Source organism: Trachurus trachurus (genome assembly GCF_905171665.1).
Source record: "Trachurus trachurus genome assembly, chromosome: 15".
NCBI lineage: Eukaryota > Metazoa > Chordata > Actinopteri > Carangiformes > Carangidae > Trachurus > Trachurus trachurus.
In genome coordinates this window covers 16,169,261-16,188,524 of record NC_139906.1, presented here as the reverse complement: position 1 = coordinate 16,188,524, position 19,264 = coordinate 16,169,261, and the positions used below count along the sequence as shown (strand labels likewise).

The 19,264-nt window shown below is 44.4% G+C and overlaps 1 protein-coding gene across 3 annotated transcripts in view; it reads right to left on the bottom strand.

Moving 5' to 3' along the window:
• Positions 1–19,264, bottom strand: part of LOC310998483 (leucine zipper putative tumor suppressor 2 homolog) — a 61,873-nt gene that overhangs the window by 20,773 nt on the left and 21,836 nt on the right. For all 3 annotated transcript variants that reach the window (XM_083988561.1, XM_083988560.1, XM_083988562.1), the window contains one exon: positions 3,301–3,415. The gene's annotated coding sequence lies outside the window, so the exon portion shown is untranslated. The remainder of the gene's footprint in view (positions 1–3,300; positions 3,416–19,264) is intronic.

The window sequence follows — 19,264 nt, the reverse complement described above, 5'->3', positions numbered from 1 at the left end:
AGGAAGGTCAAATCAAAAGGCAGCGAGGAGCCTCTGCTTGGATTTTGTGTTGAAGCTGTTTGTTTGGAGGTGAAGGTGTAAAAGCATCTGCAGCTATAGTCCAAAGGCTGAGACCATGAGAAAGTGGTCTCAGATATTTTCTTATCAGTTGATTATTTCAACAGTTAATCATTAAATCTACTGTCTGTGAAAAATACCAAACAATCACACGTTTAGGAGCCGAAGGTGATGTCTTGAAATACCTTATGTTGTCAGCAACAGTCCAAAAAGTTCATTACAAATGACATGAAACAAACAAAATCAGAATATCATGGCATTTGAGAAGGTTGAACAATAAGTTTGTTTGACATTTCCAGCCACACCAGCAGCACGGCCCGTCAATCTGTCTGTCTAAATTTGATGCTCTTCCATGAGCTTCTGTAAAGGAAATCGTGGTGCAGAGATGATGTAGCCCATTCACTTCAGACATCACCTGACTTTGTTGCTCTGGTGCCACATGAGGTTCAGATTTTGTGGTTTTGAGGGAAATGACTCAACACCTATGAGGCAGATTACAGACATTCATGTTCCCCTTTGAGCAGAGTCGTAATTACTTTGACGATCTTTTGACTTTTTACGTTGAGCCATCATCTGGTCAAAATTTTAATTTGTCTAAAACTTTGGCCTCTGAACAAACTCTGGCAAAACTTATCATTCTCCCATCATGCTTGGCTGCACTTTTTTATTAATGCTAATTAGTGAATGTTAGCATGCTGACATTAGCCTTTAAGTCAAAGCAGTACAGTGATGAAGTGCAGCCTCATAGAAAAACTGCTTTTTTATTTATTTAATTTATTATGAGATCAATAAATTCTTCTATGATTTTTCCATTAATTCAACATTTTGATTAATTCTCTAGAGACTAAGCCATTTTAAATAAGACTCACTGCCCTGCTAGGTGGTACACAACACAAACCACTTTAGGTTTATTGTTGTATGCTGCCATGGAAAACAAGAAGGAGGACTGAGAAATGTGTGTGCGTGTCTCTTTACTGGAACTTCCCATAACCTCCCCCCGAGTCCCACGGTGGTATAACAAGTGAGAAAAGAGTTCACTTTCTGCTCTCTGACTTGGCACTTTACTTCCATTAACACAGCCCACCTCTGCATTGCTGAAAATACAACACCAGAAAGCTTTTCAGTCTTTTATATGTCTGCAGCAATGTGTGTGTGTGTGTGTGTGTGTTTGTGTGTCAGAGAGAGAGGGAGAGAGAGAGAGAGAGAGAGAGAGAGAGAGAGAGAGAGAGAGAGAGAGAGAGAGAGAGAGAGAGAGAGAGAGAGAGAGAGAGAGAGAGAGAGAGAGTCAGCAAGAGTTTCTATTTCAGCATCTGAACAGGTAAGAATAACTTTCAAACTGAGTGCATCCATTCATTGTAACATATCAAATCCTCATATGAGTCGGCACAGAGCGAGGGCTGAACGTGACGTTAACAAAAAGTAGGAAGAGAGGTTTAATCTTATTTATGAAGTGCCCTTTTAGCAGGATGAAGCCTCACACACACACAATGAAGACAGCCCCTCACTTCTCCTTCTGTCCACTAGGTGCTAAATTACCTGTTGAGGTCATTAACATTGTTCCATTGTTTATCATAAACCTGCATTAACAAGCTGTGAACACAAGACTGACATGACATCACTTATTAAGCTGTTCTTAATGTGTTTGCAAACCATTTCCTGTTTGCACATCTGGGATCAGACTCTGTTGATATTTATGCGTTACATAATTTTTTAAAATAATATGACAACAGAGATTTTCTGAGCATTACACAGTGTTTTCTCAGCTTGTCTCAGTGAAGACTTATTGGACTAATTGGTTAGATAAGGGCATGCAAGTTTGATGGTTGTTTGTAAAAAAAAAAAAAAATTAAAACATTAATAACAAGTCTATCATCAGTGCTCTGCTACTTTTTCACCACAGAAACATCGAGCTGCCGCTGCACTGCTGCAACACACATTAAGCTAGTTGTAGGGAAGTACTGTATGACCACTTCATGAATGTGGTCCCAGCTTTGAGAATTTCTATAAATTTCTGTAAAAAAAATGTTTCTACAGTTTATTACAGTTCTTGAGAGCTTCTGAAAACAGCTGCCACATGCTGCTGCAGGATATAACACTGATAGGAAACAGTCGGACTTCACCAAAACAGCTCATTTGCAGCCATTTAAACCAAAACAATGAGCTGAAAGATGCTAAAATATTCTGCCGAGATCAAAGGAGCTGCCGGGTCTGTGTGTTAATCGTGACAAGCGACCCTCTTTCCTATCAAACAGACACAAAAGCATTGAGTAGAACTTAAAGTGAGTCCTTTGTATTTTGAAAGTCACCTTCCTGCACAGGCAGTAAGTAGTGTTGTGGGACAGCTAATGAAGGAAGGGGACAGCTGGGCTGGGACAGGCTGAGCTGGGCTGGAGGAAAGACGGGGAACAGAGAAGACAGTAGATCTGTAATGGAGACGGAGGAAAGAAGAGAGGAAGACAGCTGCTGCTGTGTTGACCACACACATTATTATCGGCCCACACATCTCACAAACACATTGCCCTTTACTGTGAGGCCCCGAGCTGGCAGGAACGATAAGGGGCTAATGTCAGGATCCAGTGTAGAACGGAAAAAACAAACTAACTGAAACTTTGTTGTGGGATATCAGGTGCATGTTACAAAACTGATTCTTTATAGCGAGTTTTGTGAGAAAGAAAATTGTGTTTGCTGTGAGAGAAAATGTGATTTGTGGCAGAAGTGAGCAGACAAACGCACCTTCCCTCACTTCTCTGAGGTATTGCTGTCACCCGGCTGCCATATGGAACAACACGGGCTCAACCACAAATTCCTGACCCTTCGACCCCTCATCTCCTCCTCTACCCCCCCCACCCCCACCCACCCTAGTGTCACACACTCCAACCACCATCCATCTCCAAACCCAGTCCCTGAACAGACACTTCAAAGACGGAGGCCAAGACCCCTATTTCCATAAATGTGTGTGCGGGTCTGTGACAAAGTGACCACGGCGCATCAGTCCAAACTGAGCCCACACCGAGTCACAACCATTGATCAATGTCCCCGAGTGGCTCCGCCCCTCCGACAGACAGACAGACAGGAGAGAGAAAGAACAACACCGAAAGGGAGGGAGAGAACGGGAGAGAGAACAAGAGAGGTGGGAGGAGTGGAGAGGGACGCTTGAGTCAGCAAATGCTGAAGGTCAACGTCGTCAGAGACGGGCTTTTGTCTGCGGAGGGTGTTTTATTTTTTTTGTGTGTGGCTCTTTACCTCAGAGTGTAGTCGCCCAGCGCGCTCCTCCTGGAGGTCTGGGGGAGACGGGGAGCAGACAGGGAGCTCTCATCCCAGGACCTCGCTCCTCTCTCTGGGCGTCTTCTCCTGCGCTCTGCCGGAAGGGAAACACACAAAGCATTAATGTTTAACTTGTTGACTAAAAAAAAACACACCTATAAAAACGTATTATTTCTGGCCACTTGGGAGCAGCATCAATAAGTTATCATTGACATATCATCCCACTTTTTCCCCCCCTCATCAACCCAGCAAACATTTGTTGTGTTTCTGGCTACCAGCAAATTCTTTCCAAAAAAAGGCTGATGTATTTTAGTCTATAGAGTTAGCCTCCCCCTCCCCCGGGCTATTTCTGAACTGAAAGCCGTGTTTCCAACAATCAGTGACACACAGAGGGAAAAGAGGTTTGTTTGTCCAAGGAAACTATCCTAATCCTGCCTGGTGAGTTAACAGCAATCCTGAAACCTGCTGGTACATGAAGAGACCACGGCGTCTCCTCCACAGGTCTTAAATGGTCAATAGTTTAAATCCATCTTTATGAAACTGGCAACTGAAGCATCAAAGAATTAAACAATACCACCATGCCTATCTCAGGATGACCCCGGCTCGAACATGAAAACAAAAAAGGATGCTTCTCTCTTTTCAATACAAACTCTAATTTCCCCATTGTACATTGTGATTGTGACACTGCGATTGTGTGAGTTTGCAGGTGCTTCCTGCTTCTAAATGAGGCGCGGAGAACCGACAACTACCTCACTGCAACTCATGAAAAGGGGCTGAGGAGAGAAGCAGAGGAGGAAATTAGAAAAAAAGACAGAGATAAAAAGGCAGCAGAGCGTCGTCATGTATCGATTTGGGTTATTCTGTAATATCCGGCTTTAGCTCAAATCATGTTTCCTGGTTTTATGGGCAGAATGAGAGTTAATCAAAACAAATTACAGCACAAAACGACAAGAAGCAATGAAGTCCTCTGTGTATTTGTTCACCACATCCACTTTACAATTATCATTCTTCCACAAAATATCCTGATTTATGATGGCTTTACAAAATCACTACAGAGTCAGGGTATTTGGTCAAAACAAAAAGCTTGTGAAGTTTGAATTAACGAGCATCAGCGTTTGTCTTCGCTTCCTCCCAAACTGCTCTCCGCACAAGGAGCTGATGAGGTAATCACTCAGCTTGTTACAGTCTGATAAGTGATACGATATAACTATTGATTTTGGTCCCATGTGTCCTGGTGCAGGGGTCAGTCGTGCCACAGCGGCTGGACCTCACTGTTGTTTTCAGGAACCATGAACAGATGCTGACTGGACCCTTTCACACACACCATTGTCACAAACAGACAGACTGTAGGAAACACATTTTCCTCCTCACAAAAAGTATTGTCAAGACAAATCTTGTCAGACGCAGTTTGAGGTTGTTGTTTTGGCTGCACAGAAGAAGAAAAAAAAACAGCTATTTGGGTCAAACTTTGATCAACAGTGGATAAAAATGTCACATGGCTCCCAAACAAATGGAGGGTATATGCATCTAAATTTTAATGATATTACCCCAGATAATTAAGGTAGAGCGAAATCTGTGCGCAGTGTACTCCCTTCGCCACCACTCTGCATAGAGAAACAGAAAACAAAGAAGATTTCCCCAGCAGCATTTACTGAAAGAAATCAGCTGAAGAGATGCTACAAAAGAGATCATTTCATTTGGAAAGCACAACACAATGCATAACCTTGTAAATTCAATCAATATAACCAATTTCATTCTAAGGAGCGGCCACATAAAAGACAATTACTGATAAATATTTAAATTTCTTCATAGCTGTTGCTTTTTAAGAAGCTGAAAAAGCCTCAATATGGAACAAAACAGGAAATGTGTCAGCAGGAAATCTCCCAAACGTATGAATGGATTTCCATGAAACCTGGAGGTCAGTTCGGCTTCAGGCCGCGACTGATTAAAGTGGCCGACAGGATGTGGAATTTCTGCCATTAGATGATTATAGTGTCTCAGCATCAGGCATCAAATTGATGCGTGATTTGATGGCCATGTGCCTTGTAGTTGTTGTTACTGCGGACCCCAGCGAGACCCCGGTGTCATCATGTGAAGCTGAGCATGAGGTGGGGGCCGTGAGGGAGGGGGGGTAAAGACATCAGTGTGTCCTAACAAGGGACCCCCAGGAGCACAGATGGCCAAGGTCTTCCCTCATGGGGCACAGGGGTCGAGGCTGGGGGTAAAATTGGTAAGATAAGAGGATGGTTGGGGTGGGGGGGGGGTTAGGTTAATTTAGATGCCCCACCCCCACCCCACCAAGATATCAGAGATATGGAGAACAGCTGACATTTCCAGACTGCTAGACTGCTAGTGTGTCCAAAATCAAGGGAAGATCTTTAGACAGTTATTTGAAACTTACACACACACACACACACACACACACACACACACACACATACAAACATATGCGTGAACACATAGATCTGCTTATGTTCAGCTTTACATCTTTTAATTTCCATAAAACCCATCAAAAGGCCAAAAGACACGACCTATGATGCTGTAATGATCTCTGAAGGGCTTGGAGCTCTTAACCACGTGCACACACACACGCACGTACACACACGTCACGTACACACACACCTCTCTTCTATGCACCATCTCTAATCAGCAGATGACATCTCAGCCCTGTATGATGAGCTGATGTGAACCCATAGGTACAGATTAGAGGGAGATTATTAATCCTTTAGATCACTGGGGGATAGATTATATCAGTATAGCAGCATATGTCCTCACTGCAGGGATGACACTTTATCTCAGTACAATGACAATAGGACTCAGGGGTGCTACTCCCTCAGGATGCTGCAGTATTAACTTCAGCTGAGTGTGATTAAGGTAACGCAGCCTGGGCTCCTGGTCGCCGTGGGTTCACTTTTGTTAATCGCAGTCGAGCTTCTGGTCTTATACTTAGTGGGTTATTTCAGGTTTCCACTGCTGTGCTTCCTCATTCTGGAGGGCAATGCTGCACTGATGATGAGGGAGGACTAAAGGAGGGTGAAGGAGAAAGTAGCTGCCGTCACACAAAAGGCGTGGCTATACACCAGAGCCAAGGTGACTCCTCCAGAATGAAGCGAGAGAAATGTTTAGCCCAGTGTGAAACACGGGAGCTCACAGAGTGGACAACTTGAGAAGTGGGCAACCAGTACCACAACTCAATGTGTCCTTATAGTCACTGTATAATGAAATGTCAATGTCATGTGTATGATAATATACAGTACATGTTAAAGCAGAAGTGAGTGATCTGGTCGTTTTCGCTAATGCTGCGTTCCAGGCAGGCTTTTGAAATCGTAAATTACAGCTTCAAGTCACAACTTACGACTTTGTAGCGTTCCTGGCAACCCACTCGTGTTTTTCCGACCTGTTTTACCGGTGAAAGTCACTATAACGGCCACTCGTAACTTCCGACCGGTGAACTCGTACCAGATCGAACTGGTACCACTTCACGGTCGGAAAAATACGAGTTTCCTTGAACGCACCATAACAGTCCTCGTCCCTACGTCACCACATTCACGGCGTTCCTTGGCTGCACACACAGCCCTGCATGCCGTTCTCTCTCCTCATTGGATAAAAACTGTAGGATACGATAAATGTTTTCTCTTCGGCTCAGAGCAGAGCAGAGGGACTGAGAGACCCGTGTTTCAGTCCAAACACTCTATGTAAGTGATTGCTGTCAGAAGATATAACTATTTAAGACTTATATTAACACAAATATATCACTCACTTCTGCTTTAATAGGAAACATTTAAATATTTAAAAGGTTTAATAATATTCCAATTATTTCCTAGTTTAATCAATTAATAGTTTTGTTTATGTACAGAAAATAACTGATATATCCAAAACAATACACACCAATGAATATAACAACCAAGGCTTCAAATGTTGTCTTTTGTCAACAGTCTAAAACCAGAAAATCTTCAGATTTTGTGAGAAATTACTCAAACATGGTATTGATTAAAAACTTGTTTACTTTCTGTTGACAGGGAGAAAAAAAATACTTTTTAACAACCACATATGAGTGTTTGTTTTTTGGCTAACCCAGTAAATTACACACCACATGAATCATCATGAGACCTCGTCACATTGATGAAACATTTCTCAGTGCTTTTCAACATTGCCCACACTTACCAATTAGAAAACTGAAATATTTTTTTTTTAATTTATTGTTTCGGTTTATTTCTCAGGCTAAAAGGCAAAAAAATAAATATTTTTTTGCTTCTCAAAGGGCGTTTTCTCGACCACTGGTGAAACTCTGGGAAGATTTTCCACCATTTTCTGAGATGTAATGAATCAAACCATTAATCAATAATAATAATCAATAGATGAGTTGATGATGAATATAATATAATATGAAATAATCACTATGTAACCAGAGATATTCAAGTGATAGCTACCACTGACGGTTGGACATCTGTATTAAATTATGGAGCCGAGGAGTCAACAGAATCAGTGGGGATAGTAAAACACCTCCACCAGGAACTGAGCAGTCAGGTAATGTAATTTCTATGTATCTGTCTTTTTTATTTTCTTTGTCATTAACCAAACACTCACATTGTACTCTGCGCCCTGCACTTTGACGGCTGCCACTGTCGTTTTTTTTCCAAGAAAGTGGAAAGCTGCTTTGTTGCCATAATATGCCCCGTGTGATGCTTGGCCCACTTTCCAGCCTGCTTTCATTGTGTAAGCACATATACATAAAACATGATTTGTTGCTTCAATTTCTGACTTTTATTCAGCAGGGATTTGGTGGCAGACAACATCAGAGCCATGAAAAGCAGAGCAGAGCAGCGGCGAAACGCAACTCTCCCTCTGATCCCCTGAGCGAGGGAGGGGAAGACAGAGAGAGAGAGAGAGAGAGAGAGAGAGAGAGAGAGAGAGAGAGAGAGAGACAGAGAGTTGGCCACGTTACAGAGAACAAGGTTTAATCACTGACCTCTAGACTTACAACTGAAGACAAATGGCCGTGATTAATGAGGCCCATTCATCTCATTGGTAGACAAAAAAACAATGGGAACTGCATTTGGCCCGGGCCGCTCTGATAGGTCTATCTGCTGTTTGTATTAAACTCCAGTCCTCTTATTTTGCACTTAGCTTCTGATGAAGAAGCTCAGGTCTGGCTCGCTGTAGATTCAGCACCTTTCACTAGGGGGCAGTCTCTCTGAGTCTGCCCATTGTTCTCAATGACAATGCTTCAATATTCAGACCTGAGGGGAAGCTGTTGTCACAAATAATAGCAGAAATGACTGGTTTTAATACGTCCTCTGCACAACCGTGCCCTCCAACTTTGTTTTAAATTATTCCTTAAACTACAGTATTTCTTTCACCTTCATCATCAAATTTTCACCCTGAGGAAAAGCACTAGTAAAAGTACTACACTACAAGTCAGACAAACCTCTACTTAAGTATAATAACAGAAGTAAAAGCATTTAGAGTAAAAGCATTTGTTCTACAGCATTACTATTGTGTATAATAATGTAGGTGCACATGGCATTTACCTGCTATAGGTGGAGCTGGGATGTCTTAACTCATTGAGTGCCAACCACGTAATTTCTCGTTTTTCGTTCCCATGCGTTGAGTGCCGAAAACGTAATTTTACGTTTTTTGCTTTTTTTTAAAATTATGAAAATAGACACTTTAATACACATTATATGTAAATTTGGGGACTCTACGACGAGGAGAACTGAAATAGATGACGATCAAAGTCACATGACAGCTCATGATCTGGAAGTTTTTATCATAACTCGGCTTCTGCAAACGGAGTTCTGCATGCAGATGCAGCGCAGCTGCTCTGCAGCTGCTCTGCAGCTGCTCCGCTCTCACCCGCGCTGCAGCTCGAGCTGCTCGAGCTGCTCGGAGCTGAACCAGGAAGCTCTCAGCCGACAGTCCGCCCGGTCTTCAGCTGGAGCAACACCGTGTCCTCCCCAAAGTCCTCCCGCGGTAAAATCTGATGGTCTCTGGACCAAAGCAGACCGGCATCACCGACCCGAACCACAGAAGGACCGCGACCACCGGCGGGACCGGTCTTCCCGAGCCGCGGTGGCCGACTGACCCTCACGCTCCGCGGGGAGAAGCTGTGACACGGCACGGTGCGTCTGTGTTATTGCTGTTTAGTGGCGCCCCCCCCGCCCCCGATGGTGGTTTTGTGAATAGAACAACAACTGTTGTATATATTTATCTTATACGAGCCCTTTGATCCAGAAATGCGAGTGTCAGAAGAGCGACAGACACAAACAGCGCAGCTTTCATAAAAGACGCTCTATCTCCTTTTCTAGAAAAAAAGGAGGGATTTTGGTGAAACCCAGCCATGTTTAGCTTGAGTTTTCTCAGGAACAGAGGCACGTAGAAACAAACGGTTTGTGGCCACTTGAAGCATTAAGGTAAACCTTTCAATTGAGCCACAGTATGTGTTGGTGGCAATAATATAGAATACACTGTGGCTCTACATAAAAAGTCAAAAATGGTCTAAATTGCCGGTACACTTGACTAAAACTTTGGAAAGGAGCGCGGCACTCAATGAGTTAACATATAGCTGCAGTTTGGTTCAATCTGTGTGGACAAATGTGTGCCGTTATTCATTTATTTATCTTATTCTATTTATTATTTCAGGGCTAATCTTTGCTTTTATTGAGAAATAATTGATTATAAAGTCTTAATAAGACCTCTGTAAGGTGTCACAACCAATAAAGGAGATGGAAATCTCCTTTGTGAGCTCCTATAAAAGCAGTGACATAAAATGGAAACTTAAAAATAAACTTCTACAGCATCTATGTAAACGTCCTCAGTTGCTTTCCACCACTGACACAGGAGAACGACCTCGGTGTCAGCGGTGGGTGGAGTTTATCTCTGCGACCGATCTTAGGAGAAGCAGCTGACGCTCACTCACAGCCACACATGATCAACCTTCTGCTGTGAAAACCTCACCAGGAACAAAGAGCGATCTCTGCGTATTCACAGACGCCTGATGATGACTAATTGACTAACGAGGCTCCTCTGTGGGGGGACGAGTGAGGCATCAGACAAGAATAAGCAAAAGGTGACCGCAGTGAAGAAATAAAAGAGAGTGGGGGGGGGGGGGATTAACACAAGAGAGACAAAGACTGTAGGAAAGTTTTCATTTGCCTTTTCAGCACTTCAACCGCAGCCGCAGCCAAAAGCTAAATCTTGGCTTTTGTCTGTCTCCAGCTCTGTCAGCCAGGCACTGCTGTTGTAACAATTTGTCTGTGCGGAGGATGTGAATCATCTCCTTTCATTCACACACACTTTGTCTCCTCTCATATTGTTTCTCCGGCTTTGGCTTCTGCTTCCATCATTTCAAACACATTATTTCTATGCACAGATTCCCTCTTTCTCAGCTCAGAGCAGGAGGAGCATAGTGTGGTGGTGGTGGGGGTGCATGGGACTGTCTGACAAGAGATCTGAACATATTTCACAGAAACACAGTCGAGCACCTGTCAGCATCTGGCTGCACTAGCTGAACAGTGCATTGAAAGAGGAAATCGAAATGAGACAAACAGCGTGAGAGTCACTGCTGCTGCTGCTGCTGCTGCTGCTGCTGCATTTCACGCTACAGACAAGTGAAAGATTTTCATTTCTATCATGTTTCATCATCCATGACCACCACAGGCTGATCGGTGAAACACACTGAAACAACCCTGGACAGTCAAATGAAACAAATGCAACCTCACACAGACGTTCTCAGATTCATGAGTAAATTCACCAATACAACAACGTAAAAAAGTAAAACTCCTGCAGTAAACTCCAAGTGAACAAACTAATTATCAGAGGGACCCGGTGTGATGTCGCACTGTAATATACTTTGATGTTATTGGTGGTCCGTCTATGTGTTGTAGTGTTTTAATGTTGTAGCTTAAAGGCCGGGTAAACCAAGAGCAAGTGGGACGGAAAACCACAGAAGTCAGTTGGCTGAATGTATTTATACGTAGAGCGGAGCAGGGGGCGGGTTTATGTAAGTACGGCCGCTTTACGTAAAGCGGCCTTCGATTTAAGCCCGCCCATTCAAAACCTGCACACAGAACAGTCTCTGAGTCCTAGCTCCTCAAGGAAATGATGAATGGCAAAAATATTTTTTACATGTTTTGAGGGACACATTTAAGGCCTAATTAATATGATAAGAAGAAAAATACTGAATTTGGTTTACCCGGTCTTTAACAACTACATACAGTTTGGAGAAAAAGAAAAGAAAAGTTCTGCTACACAAATGTGTGTTTATCATTTTTTCAAAGCTGTTTTGTGAAACGTGACAAGAAACTATGTGTAGATATTCCTTTCTTTTGTTGAATAGAAACCAATGTGGTGTATTTCATCAGGTTATGTTTTATTCATGGGAAATCTTAAAGCTGCATGGGGTCGGGGACTTTACATTCAAGCCACTGCCACACGAGTTCACGCAACGTTCAAGCCTCAGCACCAGGTACCAGTATATATACCAGAGTTTTTAGTCCGAGGCCGGTGGCAACATCCTCACACTGGAGCAACGCGTTTTATGTCGACCAGCGATGATCGGTTTGCCAGAGCTGAGAAAGGGAAGCGGCTGCAGCAGAGACAGAGACGGAGTGGGCCGATGGCAGAAAAAACCTTGTAAAGCCGTTTTCCCACTAAAATTAGCGGGTCGACGCGGGTTTTTTAAACGCGGGTCGACCCGCTAACAATCGGCATTTGGCCCCTTTCCCATTGACCAAAATGAGCCGAGTCTGCCCCCCCGCTGAGGGATCAGACAGAGCATAAACCAGTCGCCCCGCTCTCATCCGCGGTGCAAGAGACACACACAGTCATGCCACAGCCGCCCGCCGCGGAGTGTCCGTCCGCCGAGGCAGACTCTCTGGCTGGCTGACCTGGAGCACCAGGACCGCGGAGGACAGAGAGTCTGCTGCGGCCGGATGACGGACGTCCGCGGCACAACACGTCAGTTAAACAGACTGTCGCTTCTTTTCTTTTCTTTTTTTCTATCGTTTTTGGTCAGTCTTCTCTGATGTTTTGATCCCAGTCTCGGATGAGAGCAGAGCGGAGCAGAGCTTTGTTTTGGTACGTGATATGAGACGCGACCGGCGCGATGACGTAGCGTCACGTAACGTTCAGTGTCATCACGTAAATTAGCGGGTTGACGCGGGTCTGGCGTTCCCACTGCAAGCCGTTCGGAGCCGAGCCGATTAAAGGCGATTTTAACCCGCGTCGCTTGCCGAGTCGTTTGACCCGCGTCGACGCGGGTCGACGCGGCTCGGTGCGCCTTTCCCACTGCCACCAAAAGCCGATTGTTAGCGGGTTTAAACGGGTTTTTTGGCCAGTGGGAAAGGGGTATAAGTGTCCAAGAAAAGTTTCTGATGTTCTAGATAAAAGAGAAACTTGGTGTTCAGCGGGAGGATTACAGCCCAGAGCAGAGAGAGGAGGAGAGAGGAAGGACTGTGGCTGTGGATTACAATTGACCCTTCGCGTAAGCCCCGCCCCCTTGGTTACTGTTGCTACGGCGGGCAAGCTTTCACTCCCAGCCATGCTCCTGGCAGTATTTGGTATCGATTTCAAAGGAAATATCAGCAAATTTCTGGATAGAAGAAGTCACAAAGATCATTCATAGTTTTCAGTGACGTGACTCACGCAGGAGGATAAAACATCTGTTCAACGACACGACTGGACAATGTACAGAGCAGCAGTAAGGACTGGTAATTTTACCGTCTATCAACCCACGAAGATTTAGGTCATCTCACTGGTCATGAAACATTGTCAAACTGCAAGTTTTGGGGCGATTGTGAACCACATACAGCTTTGGCTGCTGTTTTTTTTCTCCCACCGCTGTATCAGTCAGTGAAAGCAGTCCCTGCCTGGAGGATCCCTCGCCTAAAAGCCCAGGTAAAAGCCCTAAAAGTACAGCTGTCATTTCGGAGGTGAACATATGGTTATCCCCATATTTACACTTGCTCAAGTCGAAAAAAAAGTCTGCTCGTATCTGAACATCTCTATATTGCTGCTGCCGCCGCCGCCACCGCCGTAGTAGCAGCAGCAGCAACAACATCCTTCTCTACAAACAAATGTTTTTCGTTTTTAGTCTCAAAATGTGTCCACAAGCAAGGTAATGACTCACTGCGGAAAGCTTGCCAGGCCTATAGTTACGGTTGCTAACGTAGGATTGGACAATAGCCGTTTGTGGGAGGAGTTGGCGAAGGGTCAATTGGTGTAGCTTTCCCTCATTGGAGAGCACTGACAGGGAGAGACTGTGTTTGTGTAATTACTCCCACTACCAGAAGGGGGAGACAAAAATTCTGCACTGCAGGGTTAATATGAAAATTAATTAGTAACTTCAGATAAATGTAGGAAGAAAAAGTACATTTCCTTCTGAGATGTTCAAATATTAAGCGGCATGAAATGGAAATACTCAACAATATTTCACAATTGTTACTTTCCACACATGCTACGGTGGAGAGAAAACTCTTCTCCACTCGACCATAAAGTGACAAACACAGAATGAAGACAATGACTGAATCAGACAGCAGAAAAATTAAAAGAGATGATATATTTCCAAGTTCTGTCTCCGTGTGTCGCAGCAACGAGGTGGGAGTGAAAACGTGAGACTGAATAGTGAATATACTATATACTGTCTGTGTCAGTGCGAGCGTGGGGACGTCTGCCTGCCCGTGTGCACGCTGTGAATGCTTGCGCTTGTGCGTGTCCATGAATGTGTGTCCTCTGCCACAGTCACATTAAGTGTGTTATTGGAGCAGGGTGAGCCGGGGGCAGAAACAGCAGAAACAAACGAGGTCCTGTGCAACCCCGAGACTGTTCCATGAATCATCCAGGAACTCATACAGTAGCTGGCCAGTGCTCGCAGCCTTCAGCTCACACATAATAACTTCCCATGCAACGTTTCCCACAGTGGGCTGATTAAAAAACATTAAATTCTTGTGGTTTTAGCAAATTTTATTAGCTATTTCCCCCTCAAAAACGAATAAATAAAAAGGGGACTTGTGTTTAATATTTGTAATGTAAGAAAATAAGACCTGTTTTTGTGTAGAGGAACACTAATGTGCGAGCCAAATAACCCTGAGCAAGCACCGCTGCAATAAATAACTCATACACCAAAAACATAAATAAACTACAAAAAGAAAGTCATTTGCAGAAACACTGAACACCTCTTGTGTTTAGGTTGAAACAAGAACTATTTATTCTGCCTGTGACTCACTTAGATTATATGAATGTGTGTGTGTGTGTGTGTGTGTGTGTGTGTGTGTGTGTGTGTGTGTGTGTGTGTGTGTGTGTGTGTGTGTGTGTGTGTGTGTGTGTGTGTGTGTGTGTGCATTCGCCCGCAGCAGGTACAATAAACAAGTGCAGTGATGTCATCAGAGTCAGCCAGGAGGGAAGCCCACAGTCAGATGTAGCTGAGAGAACACGTTTCTCCCTCTGAAACACATGGATTCACCTGCACGTGTAGCTGTATGTACACGAAAGAACAAACAAATAAGGTTAAAAAATAAAAAATAAAATATGGAAAAAGAAGTTGAGGGACATAAGAGACTTTGCACAGTTAATTTATTCTCAAGATTAAGAGGTAAAATCAGGGAGGAAAATAATCTAATACGTTTGTCTGAGGCTGAGCTGAGCGGCACGCAATTTCATCCATGTTTCACAGCATATTTATGTCACACTCTGACTGGCTCTTAACTCCACACACACACACACACACACACTGTCAGATCCGTCAGTGTGTAATGTTCTCGTACTACAGTGCCAAAGGTCAGTGTACCCACATTTCCGTGACAGCCTGTATGCATCTGCCCCGTGGGTGTACATACATGTGCATGTGTGTATATAGAGCTAATGGACAATGACATCAGGACTGACATGGATGCTGAGCTGTGCTGTGCTGGGCCAGGCGGTCTAACCCAACAGCAGGGATAAACTATAAATAGACCATCTCCTCGTCCACCTCCAGTTCTCCCCCATCCCCCCTTTTTTCTCCCTTTCCTCTTTTCCTCTTGTGTTATCTGCAGACCTTTTATTACCATTCACTCTCTTTCTCAGCAGCTTTTGCTCTCACGTCCCCTCTCTTTCTAACATTTGTCGCTCCCTTCATCATCTCTCATCCCTGTGTGGTCTCTCTGAATCTCAATTTCCAGTCTCTCTCTGTCTCGAAGAGAAGAACAAAAACAAACAGACCAACACTCAGAATAATGGGGGAGAGTGAGGGGGGATATGGGCAGGTTACGAGGAGGGGGAGATGAAGTTATGTAAGTGAGGAGGCTAATCCCCCTCCCAACCCTGCATAGTAAATGAGACGTGATGACACTGGCCTCATTTCGTCCGTTCATCTCTGCATCCTCTGCTTGCTGCAGCTCCTCCGTACAGCGCCGTCGCCACCTTGATCTATCTATTTGATCTTTGACGGCAGGGTCGAGCTACGTTTTAAACTCCACACACACACACACAAGCAAATCCATGGTCTGCTTGACAACTAACAGGAAGTTTGAGATCCAGCAGACGATGAGCCATTATGTAAATTCACCGGTTCTATCGTGAAGACGCTCACAGAAAATCTGCATCTCGTCCTCCCACTTTACGTTTCCCCCTCAGATGATAACATCAGATATTTGAAAGCTCTCTTACATAACACAACCAGGAGAGGACATGGTTTTACTCAGTGACAATAACAGACAGCATCAAATATTCCAGATCTGTTCTTTTGTCATTGTGTCAGCATGTCTTCAAACTTTACGATGCTAAATTTTGGATTTGTTCTGGATTAAAAAGCGACTTAGCTCTTCACTCCTCCAGCCCCTCTCCTCTCCTCTCCTCTCAACTCCAACCCGACAGTCTGACCTCTTGTTGTGTCGATCCCTAATCACAAGACAACCTGTCACCCAAATATCCTAATCTGTCGAGTTATGTGTTGCTCCAAAGGTTCAGCGGGGTCAGCAGAGTGAGCTCAACAGTCTGGTATCACAGCCTCAGTTTCAAATGATGTGTTCAGTGCTGATTGGATAATGTTAACATGCAAAACAACAAACATAACAATTCCTTCACTAAAACTGCTGCATGATGTGCAAGAAAATCTGTTGGTTGCAAATTACTTTATCATGAAACAATCAGTGATATAATGAACGGGTTTATCATTTACTCATTAAATGGATTTTTGTCAGGATAATGTTTTAGCATAATTCAACTTCTGAAACGGCATTTAGAAGTTTGTGAGCATCAAACTGCACCAGTGCTGCGCTGCCCTCTCTGGTTTCCCCCCGGCCCTGCACCCAACACTTCTGATGGGTGGGGGTAGACGTTCCCCACCTGTAACCACCTACAACAACCTGACATTATAGTGCACTCGCTCAAGTATGTCACATCACTGCAGCAAGGTGAGAGGAAGAAGATTACTGGAGGGGGAAGAGTTTAAGTACTCTTTTTTTAATTAAAATGTTTTAGTATCCTTTCTCAATATATAATAAATATCAATAAATAATATAGGCTACATAATATATAAGCACAGATATTAACAGTATGAATTTATTATGCAGGGGAAACACAAACATATCTGTTATTTCTGTACAACAGTTTCTTATAGCTTTTCATTACTGTACTTATAAATAACAGAAATCCCCAATAATACTGGATATAAGTTGGGTCCCATTAGCTTCATGACTGATTTTAATTGGTAAGTCAGAGGACCCTGGTACCAACGATGCCCTTTAACCCCCTTCCTCCTCCTCCTCCTCCTCCTCCTCCTCCTCCTCCTCCTCCTCCTTCAATCCTCCTGCTCAGACAGGACGCTCTACTAAACTTTGACCTACTTCTGTCTGCGCTCAGAGGGAGAAAAACACCAGGACCCCAAACACAGCGAGCTTCATGCTGATCCAGCCTGTTAATAACAATATGAATATCAAAGGCTCAGTGGCACAATGCATCTTTTGAATGTCAAACCGCAGAGGGAAGCGGAGGGAGGCTTGAGGACGCGTGCATGTGTAAGAATCACACAGGATTCATTGTTTATCACTGTATGTTTAAAATTCAACTGGGCTCACACACATAAACACACACGTACTCATGCTGAGTGAGGACTTGATTTCACTTTTCTGCTGATCAGCCACAAGACAAACCCTGTCCTTCTTCTTCTTTTTTTTTTTTTTTATATCCGTGCCCTGTATCTCGTTTCCAAGAATTCTCACTCAGCAGATGGACACAATCCTCCATAACCAATTCTCTGCAGGATAACGCAGAGCAGACAAAGACACCGCGGCACAAAGGGAAGGCATCACCTCCAAGGATTCGGCCCCATCAGCCTGAGCCCCACAAGTCCCACAGAAAAAAATCGAGCTGAAACCAGCGACAGCGTCAGTTTGTAAACTTGCAACTTTTGTTCAAAATCTGCCAAATGTTTCATAAGCGCAGGACGGCTTCCAGGGCCAGCTGAGCCCTGGCAATCCATGTGTGACGGGACCGCTGAGAGATGGAGGGCTGGCTGGCTGGGCTCGGACCGGAGGGTGGTGGGAGTTATGTTACCGAGACCACGGCTCGGCTGGGACGGCATCCCAGAGGTTCCCGGAAGAATTCTGGGAACATGGAGACCCACTCTGCATGCGTGTATGAGAAAGAGAGGGATGGAGGCATGGACAGAGAGGAGGGGGAAGACATCTGTCACCAATTATAAAAGGAGGGACTGATCCCATAGTTTCACCACTGAGAGATACAGTATGCAGAGATGTGATGTAAACATTTTCTCATGGTTGAAACTTCCCACCACCCCGATCCAGCCTTCAGTGTTCCTCTCCCGTCCGTTTACACGAGATGAGGCGGCCACAGCTAACCCAAACCAGTCAGCTGATGCAGGAAGGAGGAGGAGGGGTCGTTGTGTGGTACGCATTCTGCTGAAGGGTCATCTGGCAGACGCATCCTCCAAGCTGGCTTCACTCCGCCGAGCAAAACACACACACACACACACACACACACAGAGGGGAAGAAGCTGGCCAAGAGGGTGGAGGAAATCTAATCTATAAATCAGACACATGTCCAAACAACAGGGTGTCAACAGATCTTTGCTTATGTTATTAGCTCAGAAGGTGTAGCCGCTGCTGCTGCTGCTGCTGCTGTGGCGTGCTGAAAAAAATCGCTGATTCAATTCTGCTGAGGTGGTTGTTTTAGACAAGGCTGAGAAAGAAAGAATGCGTGCGGTGTTTGAAAAAGACAAAAACTCACATCTCAGACTGGCTTCGCTGAAAATCCCAAGGAAATTACAGCTAAACCACACCAGTGGGGGGCAAATGAGCCTTTATCCCAGATCAATAATTCCTGTTTTGCTTCCCTTGCTGGCACAAATCAGGTTTCCAATAGACGCAAATCAACAAACAGCTTAATCAATGGGTTTCACACTTGGATGGAAGGTTGAGGTGGCGGGGGGGGCATAAAATCTCTTCCGATTTCAAGAGAGGGGAAGAAAAATGTCTGCGAACAGAAACGATTTGAAGAGATCAGCGAGAGTTTTTTCCTACAGAGTTCAGACTGGTACCAATAAAAACATCTAATTGTTGCTGCTGCAGGTCGTCTGCAGCCATCCGTCAGCCACCGACCGGCCAGAGAGCCTCAACTCTGGAGCTAATACTTGTGTCATCCATCAATCTTGTGTTTGTGTGCATCTGTGTGTGTGTGTGTGTGTGGTCTGCTGTTTCAGCACTGGCCATTTCGGTCCTCATTCATCAACCTCCTGAAAAGTGAAGTGACGCCTTGTGACATAAGAGCCCACTTTACCTTCTCCTCAGAGAGACAGAGAGTGCTGCGCTCAGATGGATTAAAACTGTTTCTACATGCCATCCCGGTGCTCGCACCACTACAGCTGCTACACTTGTACACCGCCAAGGTTGATATCTCCTTACACAGTAACGCTGATTTTTGTAGCGCTCCAACATAATGAGGTCTT